The sequence below is a fragment of the Pseudopipra pipra genome, chromosome 1 (genome assembly GCF_036250125.1).
Source record: "Pseudopipra pipra isolate bDixPip1 chromosome 1, bDixPip1.hap1, whole genome shotgun sequence".
In the NCBI taxonomy this organism is placed as follows: Eukaryota; Metazoa; Chordata; class Aves; order Passeriformes; family Pipridae; genus Pseudopipra; species Pseudopipra pipra.
Genome location: NC_087549.1, coordinates 96230360 through 96248208, shown reverse-complemented (window position 1 = coordinate 96248208; position 17849 = coordinate 96230360).

Below are 17849 nucleotides of genomic sequence, written 5' to 3'. Positions count from 1 at the left end.
GCTTAGCTAAAATTTCTTTTAAAATAAAAGACATGCAACTCTGCTTTGTGTATTCTAGCTTTAATGAAAATTCAGAATGCATTATATAATGCCTCTTAAAGGTGACTTGGCTGAGTATTTTCCTATTCAGACTGATGCCGTAAGTCTGTCACAGCAAACTTAATCTTCACTAATTCCTGTTCCATAGTAATTTTTGGGAGTGAGTAGAGCACAAGGCGGTCAACCTCCCAAAATCTATAAGTGGCTTACAGAGATCTGCAAATGGGCGGGAGCCACAAAGTGCACGCTGTATGCCTCACCTCTCCCAGGAGAGCTGTAGGGTGGTTTGCAGACAGGACGTGACAGCAGCTTGCCAGTGATCCACAGACCCTGCTCCATCCTGAAGCCCGGGCGTGCAGCTGCGGTGCAGAGTGTCTGGGCAAAGTCACTCTTGGCTTTCCCTGTGGCTGGGGATTTGAATGAAACAGCCCCGGTGCTAGACAGCCCAGTTTCCAATTACGTGATGTAATGTTATTATGAGAGCTGTTGCTGAACTACTCAGAAGTGATGCAGAAGTTGTTCAGGAGTCACAGATTGGCCAGTCCCTATGGTAGGGAGTTTATAGCTCTTTATGTATAATTCCTCACTGCAAGATGTCTGAAAGGTGGTATCGCATTTAAATATTACAATGAAATATGGAGACATTCAAAAGGTCTCACAGCTCTCCTGTGCCCAGCCACCTCATTGGATCTGCTGTGATAACCAGTGACAGATTTCAGTTGGGGAAGTGAAATAGCCTCATCCTGTTTTTAAGTATTTCCAGTAGGAAGGGAAGATCTACCCACCTCAAAAGCTGGCAGGACTTAGTAGTAGAAAAAATGTAAGCACCCTGTGGAAAAGAGGTTTGGGTAGTTTCCATTGTGGCAATCCTTTCCTGACTCTAAACTCTTGATTTCTCAGCCAAGGACCTTCTGCTGGAGTTTCTGCTGGCTTTTACAGAAGCAACCCAGGGAATGACTTTAACACACAGAATGCAATAAAATGCATATTGGGGGCTTGATCCCACTCAACACTGAACTATCACAAATTCTGTCAATTGCCTTCAAAAGGAGACAGTGCAAATTCTTAGCATCACAATAATCAATTAGTAGACAGTTTAAATTACGCAGTCACCAATTTTTACATTAGCAGGCTCTTTGTGTCTGAAAATGCAATCTTCATGTCCTGGTAACAGAGCATCTTTTTTTCCAGAAAATACCTTTGGCAAATCTCTGTGGTCCTCTGTGGAAATACAGCAGAGACTAATTTAGCTTCTCGATTTTTGTTTTTCTTGGGCAACCTGAAAGAAAAGGATATAAAAAAATAAACCATTTGTGAATGTTAGTGTTACATTTTCCCTGCAGTTCCTTCTCTATGAGTGGGGTTAGTTTTGCACTGATGGATCTGCACAGGTGTATTTTCAGCAGTGCAACTGTACATGCATATTCTTCTGTATAGCAGCATAAAAACTGGCTCATGCCACATCAGCTGCACAGGAGATTACCACACGTATATCTTCAGGAGTGGGGCTGGCTACAGATACATATCCCAGCATAGACACATCCTTTTGGTCCTGCCCTTGAAAACCCTCCAGGTTGTTGTCTTTACTCATAAAGTAAACCATTATTTATTTTGTTAGGGCTACTTCCATGGTGTCTTCACAGTCACACTTCACATCTTGAAGCCCACATAGTTTTGAAATGCTTGACTTGGAAGCATGAATCAACACTTCTCCCTTTCCTTAGCAGCGATGAATACAACTTAACATCCCTTACCTCCTCTGCACAAGAAGAGTATGTCTAAACATTTTCATTTCAGAAGAGAAGCTGATGACAGTTTCCTGTGCCATCACAACAGAAGTTTGTTCAGGTGCTAGACTGGGCCATCAACCAGAGAGAATAGCGAATTTTATAACTGAGGCTGTTTGTGACTGCAGAACTTTAGAATGGTGATTTCCAACTTGTGTTTTGCAGGCTCCTGGGACTGGCGAGTCCACGGATGATGATTTAGAAAGATACTGTGCTGTCTAGTAATCTACAGCTCGGAAACTTTTTCCCTCCCTCACCTCCATGGAAAATATATAAAGATGAAAACCAGCTAACAGCCAAAAAGGTCTGCCGTAGTGAAACATCTGCTCTTCTTATCAGACTTGTGTGAAAGGTTTATTCAGACCAAAACTTTTAAATTTTCACCCTGCTTTTCCCTTTGTGGAAGGCCAAAACTGAAAAAAAAAAAAAAAAAGAAAGAAAAGAAAAAAGAAGTTTTTATCAGACCAGAACTTTTTGCAATGTCCCTGGCAGGTGGCAGGGCTGAAGTGCTCTTCCAGCCTGGGAGGACTTGCCTTTCTCCACTATCTTCTTTCAGAAGAGTGTCACAGGGTCATTCATAAAGAGAAACAATGTTGAAAATACTTACTATGACAACTCTTACTTAAACAAGGGAAAAAATATCTATTTAGAGCAATGGGGGGGGGGAAAAGCCACTTAACTGGGAAATAAAAATCGTCTTGTTTCTTCTGCACAGGCAAAATGGGCCAGATAAGATTCAAAGTTCAGAAGAGGATTGAAGGTAATAATTTCCTGGTTATGGTGGATCAGGAAAATTTCAGAAAACCAAGCAGGAATGTAGGGTAGGAAGGAAGAAGCTGTCAGTAGTGATTTTTAATCAGAGACAAAAGTCATAGCTCTGCAAAGAAGATGAGCAGAATCAAAAGTGATCAATAACGGAGCTGCTGATAGAAGGGACAAAAAAAAAAATCGTTTGGTCTGGTGCCTTGCTGAGGAAAGATGTGCTGGAGGCAGAAGTCATTAATAAGTGAGAACAGGGTGAGGCAAGCACCATTTTTTTTTTTATTCAAAGCAGGAATGAAAACAAATACATCTGAAGCGGAAGGGGGAAGGTGGTACAACCACATAAATGATCAAAGAAGACATACCAAACACTGTTTTAGTGTAAGAGACAAGCATGGTAGGTTCAGAAGCTGATCTTACAAACCATAAATTATGACAGTAGCATTAGTTGTGAGCGTCTGAATTGGTGAAAGCGAGGTTCCATACACATTATTAAGAAACCCATAATCACGCATTGAAACAAGCAGAAACAATGTGGTTGTCTGCACAAACTGAGAGCTAAATGTTTTTTCCCCTTTTACTTTATCTGAAAAGTTGCTGTATGGATGGTGCTGAGGCTTTTTTTCCTATTATTTCAGGAATATTTTGTGGGAGAGATATTTTTGTATTCTGTTCTCAAGAAGGCAAAATTTGGACTCCCCTTCATCCTGCTGATGGGCAGTTTTAAAGCAAAGGAGAGAAACTGTTAGCAATGGTCATGAAGGAGCCTCAATCAACATCCTCTCTGCTCCAGGTGTCAGCTTCTTATAACTTTTGAGGCATCACACAGGTGGAGAGGCCAGCTCTCGGTGTGCACAGTCCTAGTATATGGAATTGTTTACAAGATTAGTCCCCTGATGGAGACAGCAAGAACTAAGGGCACTCCATCACTGGTTTTAGGAGAAATCTATGTTTTGTATTCATCTCAGTTTGACAAAAATACTTCTGTCTTAGAAATACAAGTGAATAGGGTATGTATCTGGGGGTAATGTTTGGTATATTAAATGCACATTTTTGTAGGAGCAAAATCATAGTCTAGTAGGAAAACAAGCTTCAGGTGTGATAGCTCAAGTCAGAACCATCCTCATGCAGAATTCAATCGTGGTTAAGATCTGGTAACATTTTACTTTTCAGCTGCATACTTTGCACACTATTTGCGTGACATCTCCTTTTCTCTCTTTCTCTTGTTGGCTGACTTTGTGCCCTTTTGGCTTGTCCCCCTTTTTTTTTCATTTTTAAGCCTAGTGGTGATTCACAGGAAAAAAATCCATTTAGCCAGTGAGGAGAAATTTATGACCTATTTACAAGTGAACTTCAGTATACTTTTCATAGGTCAAAGTCAAGCCCCAAAGCACCTCCAGACTGCCTTTTAAAACTGTGTCAAGTTCCCAGTGACTGCTGAGGGCTCCCCTCCAGCCCATCTGTGCTTACCTCATCTGGTCTGCTGTGTCAGAGGTGCTATTCCACTGCTCATCTATAATATTTACCCTTAAAAGAACCTATATTCTTGGAAATGGACTGTGTGTCTTCTGAAAGGTCTCTAGAATATACTGCAATGCAGGAGGAATAATGAACAATAATGGCATTGGAGGTTCTACTGTGCTTCTTGGGGTAACACCCAGTGTAACTCTTGGTCAATGAGCTGTTCCTAGCTCTGCTGCGAAGTCTGCGTTTCCGAGAGGATAACCGCGTGTCTGTGAGTAGGATAACCTCATGTTTTCCTAACATTCACCACAGGATGGCAGTGCAAGATTTTAATTTTCAGCCCCTGTTTCGATCGTACGTGTATGTGCCTTGTGCGTGTGACAGTGTAGTTAGACAAAATTAAAACCAGTAGTGCTTTCTTCCACTTTAAAAAAAAAATAAAATATACTAGCTTCTTTTCAAATAGAGCTGGACTGTGAAAACACGGAACCAATAAGGAAACAATGCTGCTGCTGCATGTGAGGTGCTGCCATAAACACCACATTTCAGAAATGCACCTCAGCTTTGTTCCTACATTGACTATGCATTTAATTAATTTACACCTTCCCCCTCAGTATAAAACTTATATTGCAAAGATTGTTTAGATGATGTATTCTAAATGGCTTTTGAATTCAGGGAGCTTTTGTCCTGACATTGCATCTTTGGCCTGTGTGCTAAGGCACACTTCCTGCTGCTGATAGGGCTGTGAGCAGTTGTCAGAAGGTTTGTTCAGCCTTCCTCCTCTGTCTCCAGTTTCACCTTCCCATTTTCTTTTTACGAGGAAAATCAGGAAATTTGGATTGTCTGAAAACGTACGTAACAAAACTGAACAGTTTTTAACCTGATTAGGTACTCACTTTGGCTTGCAACTTGAGTGCCAGCATGGGCAAGAGGAGGCAACAGGAAGCCTGGGATAATTGCTCTGGCTGCACCTCATGCCCAAGATGGTTTGTGAGATGGCAGAGCTTAAGAAGGCTTTCAGGCCTGGGCTCTGCTGGCTGTTGATTCAACTAGCTTGCCATCACAGGTGCTATTTTCTGGTTTGGCGTTCACAGTGAAATGCTGATGGCATAGTTTTCTCCATGACATTTTTGTCAGAATGCAATACAGTAAAGTGTCATCAGGTCTATACTATTGCAAAGCACAATGCAGGATTTAAACAATTAATCCTGCTTTGCACTGCTGCTGACACACACCCATACACTCAACTCCTTACTGATGCTTATGTCTGTACTAGTGCAGTGCACTCACTGACTGCATGGCTAAAATCTCTATAAAGACCGTGCAGGTGAGCTCCAGGAGACCGAACACTGTATTGTCAAGTGTCATAATTTCACAGCTACTGTGATTATATGAGCACCTTGTTGGCCACTAAAAAACCTATACAGTTCAACAGGACGGTTGACAATATGAACTCTCTGAGTCAAAAACATGATGGAACTCTTTATTCATAAATCCATCATCTTTACAGTAATGCTGAGGATCTGCTTCGTGATTTTTAATTTTTGTCAGTTCTTCCCTTCCACATCATCCCAGTGGCTGAGTGAGGAGTGGTGTTATGGTCTTGGTTTGAATGCAGAGAAGTAGATGCTGGACACTCTGAGCTCTGAACTCCACCACTCCTGTCAAGGAGAAACTCTGAGATGCATAACTGACACAGGGGTAATGTTCACCTATTTGCTCAGACTGCTGCTGTAGACAGATAATTTGATAAACAAAAGTTAAAGGGTTCTTTAAGTGGCAGTTATGAGCCAATGATACCACTTTTTAAAAGCCTATGTACGTGTGTTTACTAGTTCCAGTAGTCCACTGACGTATAAACAAAACATACAGTTCAGCAGTGCTGCTGGAGGTGTGATAAAGGCTCCACATAAATGCAGCAGAGCAGCACTTACTTCTCTTTTCTTCCCTTCCCAATAAAGGGCAGTTTTATGTTTCAGAAGGTTTCTGAGATGACTAATATGATCTGATACAGAACCAGCCTGTACGTAGCAGGAATCTACACTAGAAGACTTAATGGAGGAAAAATGCATTTTCCATAGCTAGTAGCACCCAGCAGTCTTAGCCATATCTGAGAGAAGTGCTACTCTTACACTGAGTGTCAGTCTTAGACTTCAGCCTGTATCAGTAACATTTCTGACATCTGGTATTTTTCTTTGCAGAATAACTTCAGGAACATGTCCATTTTATCTAAAGAAAAGACTATTTTTATTTTTTAATTTTTTTCAGGACATACCTTTCTTTCTGTCTGTTCTAATGGTATAGTGGGAACTCAGAAGTGGACAGAAATGCCTATTTAGTATAAGATGTGGCTGCATTGTCTAAATCAAACTGAGAAAAAAACATCTATGTGTTCACTGAGAACTATACAAAAGCTTTTACCTTCTTTTCCAGATGTGATACAATCTGCATTTTCTTCTTACTTAGATAGAAACAGTAATACATAGTAAATGTGTGCATGCAACTGCAGTAACCATTCAAGAATAAACCTTCAGTGCTACAGCTAATATTCTCATATGTTTCAAGATGCAGTATCCCAAAACAGAGACCCTGCAAGTTCACAACTGCACAGACTCCAAGCATGTCACACGGCCTGTAAGAAATTAAACATCACCAAACCTCTGTAGACAAGGGATGGTGACGATCTGTATTTCCATTGCAGGCAGTGAGTGGGTCCAGCTGCAGCTATGGTATAAGCCATGGGCTGGTGTGGTGTGCTGGGGGGGGGGGAGGGGATTTGGGAATTAGGGGCAGAAGGGGAATGCGACGGCATCCCCGTAATCTCTAGGCTTGTTGTCCTACAAACCCATTTAAGAGTAGTTATTTTTTTTCAGGAGAGTTTGCAACATAAAAGAGACCAGACCAGTAATGTGGAGGGGGCTGCAGCACAGTTATCAGGAGCACTGATACCGTACTCTCTGGCACACGGTGTTCATCCATGTGTATGCACTTCACAGTGCCTCTCTCCAAGCACTTTCCTTTGGAAGGGGCAATTTGGGGCTGGAGAGGGGAGGGGAAGAGATGGTCAAAACCAGAACCAGAAGCGTGCTAAGGGAAGAGGAGTATGAGAAGAAGGAAGGAAAAAGGAAGAGGGCAGGAAACACGGAGGGCATGGAGACTTAAGGTACCAGCTGAGGACCTTCAGTGGTGGGAGCAGGTCTTGAAAGAGAAACAGTAATCAAAGACCAGCAGACCAAGTGGTATTTCTTGTACATGCACGTGTGCTCACACATATGTCAGAATTGACAGGAAATGGGTATTAGGAGGAAGGGGACTATCTCACTAGAAAAAAGCAGGGTTAAGACATCTGTGGCTGTCCTGGTTAAAAGGAGTCCCCAAAAGTTTCCTCCTCCGCACTCAGTGGAGCTGCTCTGGGAACCCTGAGGCTCTGGAGGTGCTCACAGCTGCTCTTCCAGAGCATCTCTCCAAGATGCATCCTTCAGCCAAGCAGCAGAGCAGGTGGGCAGGTGGGCAGGTGGGCAGGTGGCCAGTGGCGTGGTTCTCTGTGGCTACTGGTGAGCAGGCAGGTTGAGCCATGCATTTGCAGGAGCCAGGCAGAGCTGAGAATAAACCCCATGTTTCCTGCTCTTCAGCTCTATCCATGAGGCCGTTGCTTCCCCACACGCTAATCTGACATTACAGAACGTATGGCAATGCAAAGCCACAAAGAAACTAAATTAAGAGAGTAGTAGGCGTATGACTTGCATGCAATGTTTCCCTTTCACTGCAAATTTCTCGCTTACTGTTATTTTTGCATAGGCTCGTGTGACTGAATTCCCATAAAGTGGTCTCCCACACCTCAGGCAGTTGTTAGAGCAAGAGGCAGTCACTGGACCAATCCATGCCTGAAAATTAGAGAGACACAGACCAGGCATCTGAAAAAGAGACTGCGGTGTGGGAAGGGATATATGAACCACTCTGGCACAATTCAGTTGTTAGGCAAATGATTAAAACTAAAAGGGAGGAAAAATGAACTGCTTCCCAGGTTGTATTTATAAGTTGGACATTCGTGGAGAGTGAGCAAGTGGGGTGGTTATCAACAATAAAAGAGTAATAAAAAGATAAGATCTTTGCATTCCAATTAAAAGAAAAATCATTGCAAGAGGATCAGATGTTTTCCCTGGCAAAGAGGAAAAGAATTTCTCTCCAGGCAAGAGACAAATACCTACCTCTTCCCTTTTATCAAGTAGTAGCCCATAGACCTCTGATAGTAAAAGGCAGAGAATCAGCACAGGGATTTCTATTGCAGAGGGGAAAACATTTTTTTCCCTTTTTTTTTTTCTCTTTGTTGAAACTTGAAGAAAGATTGGACCAATGAATCAATAGGGTGGAGGGAAACTAGGCAATTAGAGATTAACATCAGGGGAAACTTTTGAGCAAGATAGCTTTTCTGATGGAACTGAGTGAGAAATTAAAGAAACAAATATCAGCTTTGCTTCCCCTTCCTGCTGTCTGCACATTAGCCACATCTTCGCAAAAAACACCACACAGCATGTGCTGCTCCAATGGCAAGGCTCACTTCTGCGAGAAAGTTTTTTCTCACAGTGACTTTCAAATCTCCAAACAATGAAAAAAAACAAGTATCAGATTAAAAGATCTAATGACAAATTTGCAAGATTCAGTGGTGAGGTAACATGCGTACAAATACTTGAGTCAATGGAACAAAAGTAGGTTTGCCTTTTTTGTGCTGTTTTTTAAGACTGTTCCAAAGTAGCTAGATTGGTGCCTAAGGGTTAAGTACACAATTTACTGAAGACCTTCAGAGGCCACATTCTGGCTTGTCTTCTCTTCATCAGTGCCAGGCAGGTAGACAGATAATCAGGGAGAAAGTTCGTTTCACTGATTAACCTTAAGAATCCATTGTGGAGATTGCTGCTTTTTATAAAGTCAAGAAATGCCATTGATGTAACTCCTTGGGAAGCCTGCTACCTTCTTAACCAAGAGGTTAATTTTAGAAATTATTTGAAAAATTGAAGTGCTTAATAATTTACTGTCAACTACAGTTTTAAAATCCAATTGTTGCTTGTTTTTTTCAAATCTATTTTCACTGGAAGACTGAGTTTTTTATTCTGTGCATGTGCAGTGTAGACCTGAGAAGTGTATCTCTTTATTACCATGGAAAATATTGAATGTAACTGAAAAAGCAAATGCCTGAAAAAATAAGGAAATGTGCCTAAAAATATAAGGAAATACAATATTTTGGCCAACATATTCAGCCAAAATTATTTCATTTGAATGTGGCACAGTGAATATTAGAAACTCTTAGAAAATTAGTAACTCTTAGAAAACGTAATGCAGTGACTTGGTTTTCCTTTTCTCTTCTATGAACAAATTTCCTATTCTGGCTTCAGCTCTCACAGTGCTGGGGGAGGCATGTTCATGCTGGGGACATCTATAGTGAGCCATAGGAGTTGTGGGCTGATGGGGAAACTTCCTCAGGCAGGTGGAACTTCTGGCCTAAAATGAGATACTGCAGTCAGATTTATACATCACGATTTTGAAGTTATTGCTCCTCTGCTGGAAGATGTCAATTTTCCAGTGGGAAATCTATTCTCCAGATTTTCTGAGCAGAACTTATGTTTATCAGTCTCCTAATTCCAAAACCTCTTCTCCAGCACTTCCTTTTCTTTGACAATCCACTAATAGCTTCATTCTCTTCCCTATCATTGGCTCATCTTTCTTCTTATCTGCAAGCGTAGATCAGCTGAAACATGTATATCTCTTGTCTCCTTCCAATAGCAGTTTGATGCTTTACATTAACCTTAAATTTAAAACATATTGAGGAGAAAGGTAAGAGGATTCTGTACCTGTCATTTGTTTCAGTATTGGGAACTAAACAGAACTTCATTACATCCCTCACTTTTAAGTTTTTTTCTATACATTATAGAAAATATTTTAACAGCATTTGGTAGAACAATTAGCCAGTGAACAGACCTTCCTGATAAATATTCACAGGTTCAAATCTGCAAGCAGTGGGATGAATTATTGTCTACACTTATCACATATGTTAAGTGGGATGTCGTGGAAGCACTTCAGCAAGCTTCTAGTTCTTAGTGGATGTGTATATCTATCTATATCTATATCTATATATAAATCCAGCTGTAGTTCCAGACAAGATTCCTCATATAGGCACTCAAGTGGTATCTTACACTCATTCCTTGTGGTCAATGAGTATGATGTGGCATCCTTAGTGGCAAGATGACAGTTACTTCCTCATGCCAGGGGAATACCCAGAACAACATTAATAGATGTCTGTTGCAGGAAAATTGTCTGAACCATTTTTTGCAGAGTAGATAGCAGCTATTTATTTAAACATTTTTAATGTCCCATATATTTCAAGAGGTATGTGTTTTAAAAAGTGGGTTTCCAGTACTGCACGAAGTATTTGTCTAAGTAACCTTAGTTAGCAAGTTTAGGAAACACCTAGATCCATCTTAATATAGGCCAACAGGGAGCTTCTAAAGGGTACCTGCTAACCTAGGTATTTCTAATTTACCCTTAACTTAGAGCCCTTAGAGCCTAACTTAGCTTCCTAGCTTAGGTATCTGAATACAAACCCTCCCTCCCACACAGTTTTGTATCTTTGGTCTCAAACAGGGAGTTGAACTTGGTCTCTCAAGTTCGAGGTGACTGCCTAAGTGACCAGTCTACTGGCTAATATGGGGTGAATCTCTCATCTTCTCCTGCGAGGGGCACTCCACTTGGGATCAACAATTAAGTACTTATTTGAGAAGGTATTTGAGATCTGAACTTTGCTGTATTTCCCAACTAATGGGCTAAAAAAGCAGGGTGTCTTCTCTCTCCCTGCTATCTTCCCTCTATTTCAATTTCTAGACCAGTGGTAGTTAATAGTTTATATGAAGTGGAACATTTCCAACAGTAAAGATGGAAAGAAACCAACCCCTTGGTAGATATTTCAACCCCAAGTTGTGTCACTAAGGAGAGATTTGGGAGAAAGTGTTTGGATGCAAGAACTATTTGGATGCAAGAACAAGAGTTTGGATCCAACAAAACTTTTTGATTGAGTTGAACTTAATACTCTTTGGGGTTGATCTTTATCTACCAGTGCCCTTATACTACCCTGACTCTTCCCCATATAGTGAATTTTGGGGAAAATGAGAGAGACTGAGACATAAGACTACCTATTAAAAGTATTTTTAAAAAAATGGAATTCTGAGATACATACTGCAACTCTGTTGACTTTATACTGTCTTTGAAAGATATTACTAAATCCACTTTCTTTAGTTCATTTTAAATGTTATATTCCCCTGGTTATTTCTGTTAACTATGTTTCCCTAATTTTGCTTTTAAAATACTAAATCAAATATTAAAAGGTTAAGGTTTCTTTTTTCTGCTTTCCTCCCCCCCACCTCTTCTGGTCTAGCCTAAATGCCAGCAGGAGAAAATGCATTCTCAAACTTAGCTCAGCCGCTAGCTCTAAATATTCTGTACTAAATTAAGTACAGAAACAGATACATGGTACTCTGGAAATATGGCTTTAACCGACAGAATTGTGAGAGCTCAGGAAACTGCACTGACAATCAGCAAGAACTCTATCCTGATGAGTAACGGGGAAGATTTGTCATTGTCTTCTCACACCCAAGTATTTACAGATGAAATCTACTTTCAGAACCAATTAGACCAATTAGACACATTTTCCTGAACAATAGGGGAAGGACAAACTTTTGAATTAAAAAAAAGAGAACTTCAGATCAATCACGCTTATTTTCATCTTGCTTTAAACACGCTGTTTCCTTTTTTTCTTTAAATAGTTTTCTATGTGGTTGCTGAAACGTCTGTGTAAGTAAAGCTACAATACTCACGAGGAAAGTCCCTGGTGGTTTTTAAACACCATTTTTATTGAGATTTTATAATTAAAAAAAGAAAGATCTCATAAGCACCTCAGTCATAGAAACCTTTTATCACCATGACTACTGTTTAAATTTTATGAAGCGTAACAAAAATTACATCTATGCCACAGGTTAGTCTATGGAGGTGTCTAAAGGTACATTCTGAAGGAAACATTTTTCTGTGCAGAAGAGTTAGGTCTGAAACCATATTTATCAGACAAGGAGTTTAGCCATGCAGATGAGCATTTAGGTGTGTAACTTGTGTTAATTATTGCACAATTATATAATTTTTGCACAATTACCCCACACACAGCCCCACCAGCAAATTAATTGATTAGCTGCAAGAAACATAAGCCTGTCTTAGAAATATTGTCCCCTTGTACATCAGTTTTCTCTAAATAATGATCTAATGATTAAAGCTGACAGTTCTGGAGACTTAGTTTTAGTCCATGCCCAGTAGGTACAACACAGATTTGACAATCTCTCTATATCACTATCTAGTTTTCTCAAGAATTTCTGGCAGACCCTTGAAAAGAACTTTGAAAGAACCAGAAAAGAGATTTTTCCTATGAAATGCATTCACAGTACTCCACCAAACCCTCCATAATATTGGGAAGGACCCCAAGATGTTGATGATGGTAGGTAAAGGCACTGACAAAGCAGACACATACATTAAAGATCGTGGTTATGTACCTTTGCAAAGTCTCTAGTGTTCATTTTGTAAATTTAAATACAGGTTCCAGTGGGTGGATGAATTCTGTCAAACCGTGTTTCCTCCAGATAGGACAGTAAGTCAGACTTTCTAAACTATGCCAGTTGTCAGTTTTTACTCTACAAATCTCAGCCTGATTCACAGGTGGTAACTTTTACAGTCAGGAAGCAGAAGGTAAATATGGTACTGGAGCATGTCCAGGGAAGAAAAATGGAGCTGGAGAAGGGCCTGGAGCGCAAGTCTGATGAGGAGTGGCTGAGGAAGCTGGCCTTGTTTAGTCTGGAGAAAAGGAGGCTCAGAGGGGACCTTGTTGCTCTCTACAACTACCTGAAAGGAGGTTGTAGCTGGGTAAGGTTTGGTCTCTTTACCAAGTAACAAGCAATAGGACAAGAGGAAATGAATGACCTCAAGTTGTGCCAGGGGAGGTTTAGATTGGATATTAGGAAAAATTCTTCACTGGAAGGGTTGTCAAGCACTGACACAGGCTTCCTAGGAAAGTGGTGGAATCCCTGTCTGCAGAATCGTTTGAAAAATGTGCAGGTGCAGTGCTTAGGGATGTGGTTTGGGGGGGTACCTGGCTGTCCTGGGTTAATGTTTGGACTCAATGGTCTTAGAGGTCTTTTCTAGCCTAAATCATTCTATGACTCTATGAATTCCAGAACTGTGTGAACAAAAGACATTGTGTCTTTCGTATTTCTTTTTTACCACATCACAGTTTAGCGCAGAAAATCTAATGACCAAGATAACTTTGAGACCCAACTTTCAATAGAGGTAAAACCATACCTATTAGGTAGCTTTTGATGACTATGCGATATTGATGACCTGACTGCATCAATTAGCCAGGCTGTGCAGGATCAATTCCTCTCTGTAGTGTTCTGCCACCTGCTCAGTACCCAGCAGTGGGGGTCAAGCAGTTGAAGTGGTCCAGAAGAATCTGAGGAATGGCTTAAGGAGGAGCACGTCTAGAGGCTGTTACCTGTATGATGGCATCTGTCCTATTGCAACTGGTTTGATGCAAGGGTTCCAAACAGTTGTCTTTGCCTTGCTTCCCCTATCTACCAATTGAGTATGGGAACAAATTTAAGGTGTGGTCAGAAACTACTTTCAACTTGAAAATGTTGGAAGATGAGGCCTTCACATCTCATCACAGGAGTTCACAACTAGCATTACTGTAAATCATAGTATCTTGGAATCATAGAATAGTTTGGATTGGAAGGGGCCTTAGATATCATCTAGTTCCAACCCCCCACCATCATCAGGGATGCCATTCACTAGGTCAGGTTGCCCAATGATCCATCAAACCTGGCCTTGAACACTTCCAGGGATGGGACATACACAGCATCTCCAGGCAACCTGTAGACTGCTCTAGTGGGGGCTGCCATGGCACATGGGGCTGCCATGGCACATGGGGCTGCCATGGCACATGGGGCTGCCATGGCACATGGGGCTGCCATGCAGAGCGTGGGTGATGCTGAGTGTAGCAGGATGACAGCATGCAGCACACCGGCTGTGAATCAGCAATGCTGCACTGCTTCAAAAGCTGTGCTAAGTACTCGCCTCTAACAGTGTTGACAGCAAACACAGCTCAGAACCATTGTAGCATGCAAAACTGAAAACAACAGCAGGCAAATCTGTGGTGTTGCCTGTTGACCTGCTCCTTACTGTGGCAATTAAGACCAGAGGAGTAGAGAAAGATGAGCCAACACTGAGTTGTTGTCACCCTCAGGGATATCTGAAGCCATGCAGTTGATTTCCGGTGATTTTTAACTGTGCTTTTTCCACATATATGTGCAAGCAGCCCAGATTCCTTTCTTCTTCTGTATGAACTACTCGGAGTTAGGGACCAAGGGTATTTAAGTGTGTGTAGAGTTGCTAGATGCCTACTTTAAACACATTCAGATACTCTGGAAAGATTTTATCTGCCTAGAAAGACAGGATAAAATTATGATCATTCTGCTTACTGGACCAGACTGATTTTTTCCTTTAAACTCTTGTTTTTAATTATATTTGAGCTAAGCACTCAGGGGCCTTAAGGCATGAATCCCTTCTTTACTAACTTATAATTAGCCCTAATTGTTCCTTTTTGTGTCTGTTATGAGCAGGAAGCACAGAAGCTCAGAACATGTATCGTTATGCGATGACTATTCAGCGTCTTTCCAACGCTGAAAAAGCACAGTCTCCTCATAGGACAGCTGATTCAAATATATAGTGTTATGCCACCAGAGGAAGTACTCTTACTTATTATTAAAAGGCAGCAATGAGGCTGTCTAGGTATTAATTTCATATTCCTCATAATTACTAAGTGCTCGCCTCTGCTTGCGAAAAAGGTAGTGAGTCACGTTCCAAAGCTTTCAAACCTTCCTCTTCCTGTCACTTAGGCCCTGTGCTACATCGTTCTCAGTTCAACAAGAAAAAAATAACCAGGCAAAGCTGATTTTCAGCAGTGACTTCTTAGGCTTCTTTTACAATGAGGCTGTGAAATGAAATCATAGTGTTTTGTTTTCTTGACTTTCCTTCAGTCCATTCTCAGTGGCCTCCTTCAGTGTGCAAATTAAGCCTGGCTCTTGTGGTTCAGCCTGTTTTCAGCATGGCTGTAGTTAGCAGTTGGCTGAACACCCAGCACTGTCACTTTGTTTCATAGCTTTGCCACCAGCAAATGACAATTATAAACCAGTTTTTTTAGCTTGTTCCCCAGGTGCCTGCCTGAGACTGGAAATCTAGTATTTGAATCAGTAAGATTTTTTTTCTAAATTAGCATCCCTAAAAAAAACCCCAAACAACAAAACCATGGCCACAAAACACAAAGTTTCTGAGCTTGGTTGTCTGAGCTCGCATGCTCTGATAAAGGAGAGCACTCTGTTAGGACACAGGTGTGAGCTGAGCAATCAACATATGGCAGCAACAAGAGGTGCATGTTACTTCATGAGCATTAGACAGTCTTCATGACAAACCAGTCTCCTAAAATATTTCTAGGGACTGGAAAATTTTAAAGTTAATAGATTTTTGAAGGGTAAATGGAACAAGTATCATCATATCATGGGGCCTCTAAGCACAGTTTTCACCTATCCTTAGTGTTGGGCCCTATCACTGAAGCTGAACTTGAGTACTGGTTCAGATTGATAAGACTTTGTCTGTAGCACTTAGAGATCTCTAGGCATCTGCAGAGGAGCCACTCCACTGCTGCCTCTGTCCCATCTCAACACTAAAGCACAGTTCCAAACCTAAACTTCTCCCATGTATAAGTAGCTCTTGGACTGGGACAGAGATTTCAATTGGGTATATGCTAACCATATGCTAACCGTATGCTAACCAAATGCTAACCTGGCTTCACACAGCTACGACCCCTTTTATCATGCAGTGTAACTGTATATGTATCACCAATGAAGATGTAAGTAAATCTGTCTTCTGTCTGCTTCCTTGGTTTGTTACTGCTCCTTATCTGAGTATCACTGCTGGCAATATGAGACCTTTGTGTCTGCTTCACTGCAAAAGAGAAAACCACCAAAGGTGAACGAGATCATACCATTAATAATTTCCAGACAGCGCTTTCCAGTGACACGACTTACCTGCTGGATCATCAAAGTTACCTGAAGAGGTTAGATTAAAGGAATAAAATAAAAACATAAAAAAGGAAGTGTCAGCATTAGGAGATTTGTTAAATTGTGATAGTGGAATTAATGAAAGAATTAATTTCCTGAACTGATGAAAGAAGGGACACACAAAAGACTGCCTGTCCCTTCTCCTCTATGTAATCTCTTCTGCACAGAGGACTCTTCCTCTCTTTATCTGTGGTATCTGTGGGGGCTGGGAAGGGGAAATGTTCAACTTGCTCTTCCTTTAAGTCCCAGTAGAGCTAGATAAGAGATTTTGTAAAGAAAAAAAAAAAGAAAGAAAGCAAAGCCCACAGCACATTAAGCACTCTCCAAATTGAGATGCCTGTTCTGGAGTGTTATATCTCATATTTCTTCTCCCCAGCTTCTATGCACAGAATGGGCACACACTATACTCCCGTTGGAGCTCCTCCATTCTTTTTGCTGTCCTGTGACACAGGGCAACGCAAGGGCTTTCCTCCTGGGCCTGTCTCACAGACTGACCTGCTCCTCTTCTATTTCTCCCATCATCAGCAAACAAATTGCCTTCTTCTCCTCTTTGTCTTCCTGGTGTTATTTCAATATTCTTGATTTCGCTGTTCCAGACATTTCATTTAATAGAGTGAAATTTCAGAGCGGATGAGAATAGCAGTTCTTTAATATGTCTTTCTGAGTGTCTTTGCACTGAAAAAGTGAATCTTATTTGTGAGTGTTGGTGTAAGAAACATGAATGCAATTTCCTGAAGTTTTGCATGAGACGTGTGGGAGCAACAATGTACCTTTCATATCCTGCCAATTTGATTTCATAAGGTCTTGGAGAATGCCGACCCTAGGGACAGTTGATAGCCAACTTGTTATTTTGTATAGCTGATAGTTATGTGACATTTATGTGAGCAGGCCTTACTGTATGTATACAGCATATACATACAGCAGCATGCCTCTCCCTCTGCCCGTGGCCTAAATCCTTCATAAATGCAAATGCTCTACCACACCCTTGATTTAAAGACAGTTGGTTCTGTAGCAGTTGTCCATCAGAGTAAAAAGGCTAATTCTTAAATGAATTACTTCTCATTTAGAAGGCCTAATAAGTTTAACCAATACTCTTCCCCTTCACCTCATATCAGAAAACAAAAATTACTGGGTACTAGGTAGGAAATGCAGCTGCTAGCATGCTTAGAAGGAATGACAAAGTTAGATTAAAAGTAGTAGGTGCTATTTAGTATGTGTCCCGTTGCCCTTTCTCCAGATCCTCAGTGCTTTATAATTAATAAATTTTTGTAGCATCCTTGTTAGGCAGGTGGGGAGACAAATATTATTATCCTTATATTACAGAATGAATGAAGTGAGGGAGAGAGGTCTCTGAGGATATGTCTCTACTAATCATCCTATTAGTATAGACGTAGAATAATTAGTATACAATAATTCTATATTAATATAAAATGATAATAAAATTATGATAAAATGGGCTATTGCCAATTCCTTGACACTGACATGACTGGTGCAACATATTTTGTGTCCATACAATGGTGAAACATTTCAGCCCAAACAAGGGTGGCCACTTTCAAATTACCTACCAGGAATGATTCCTAGTCTGTGTTTATATCCA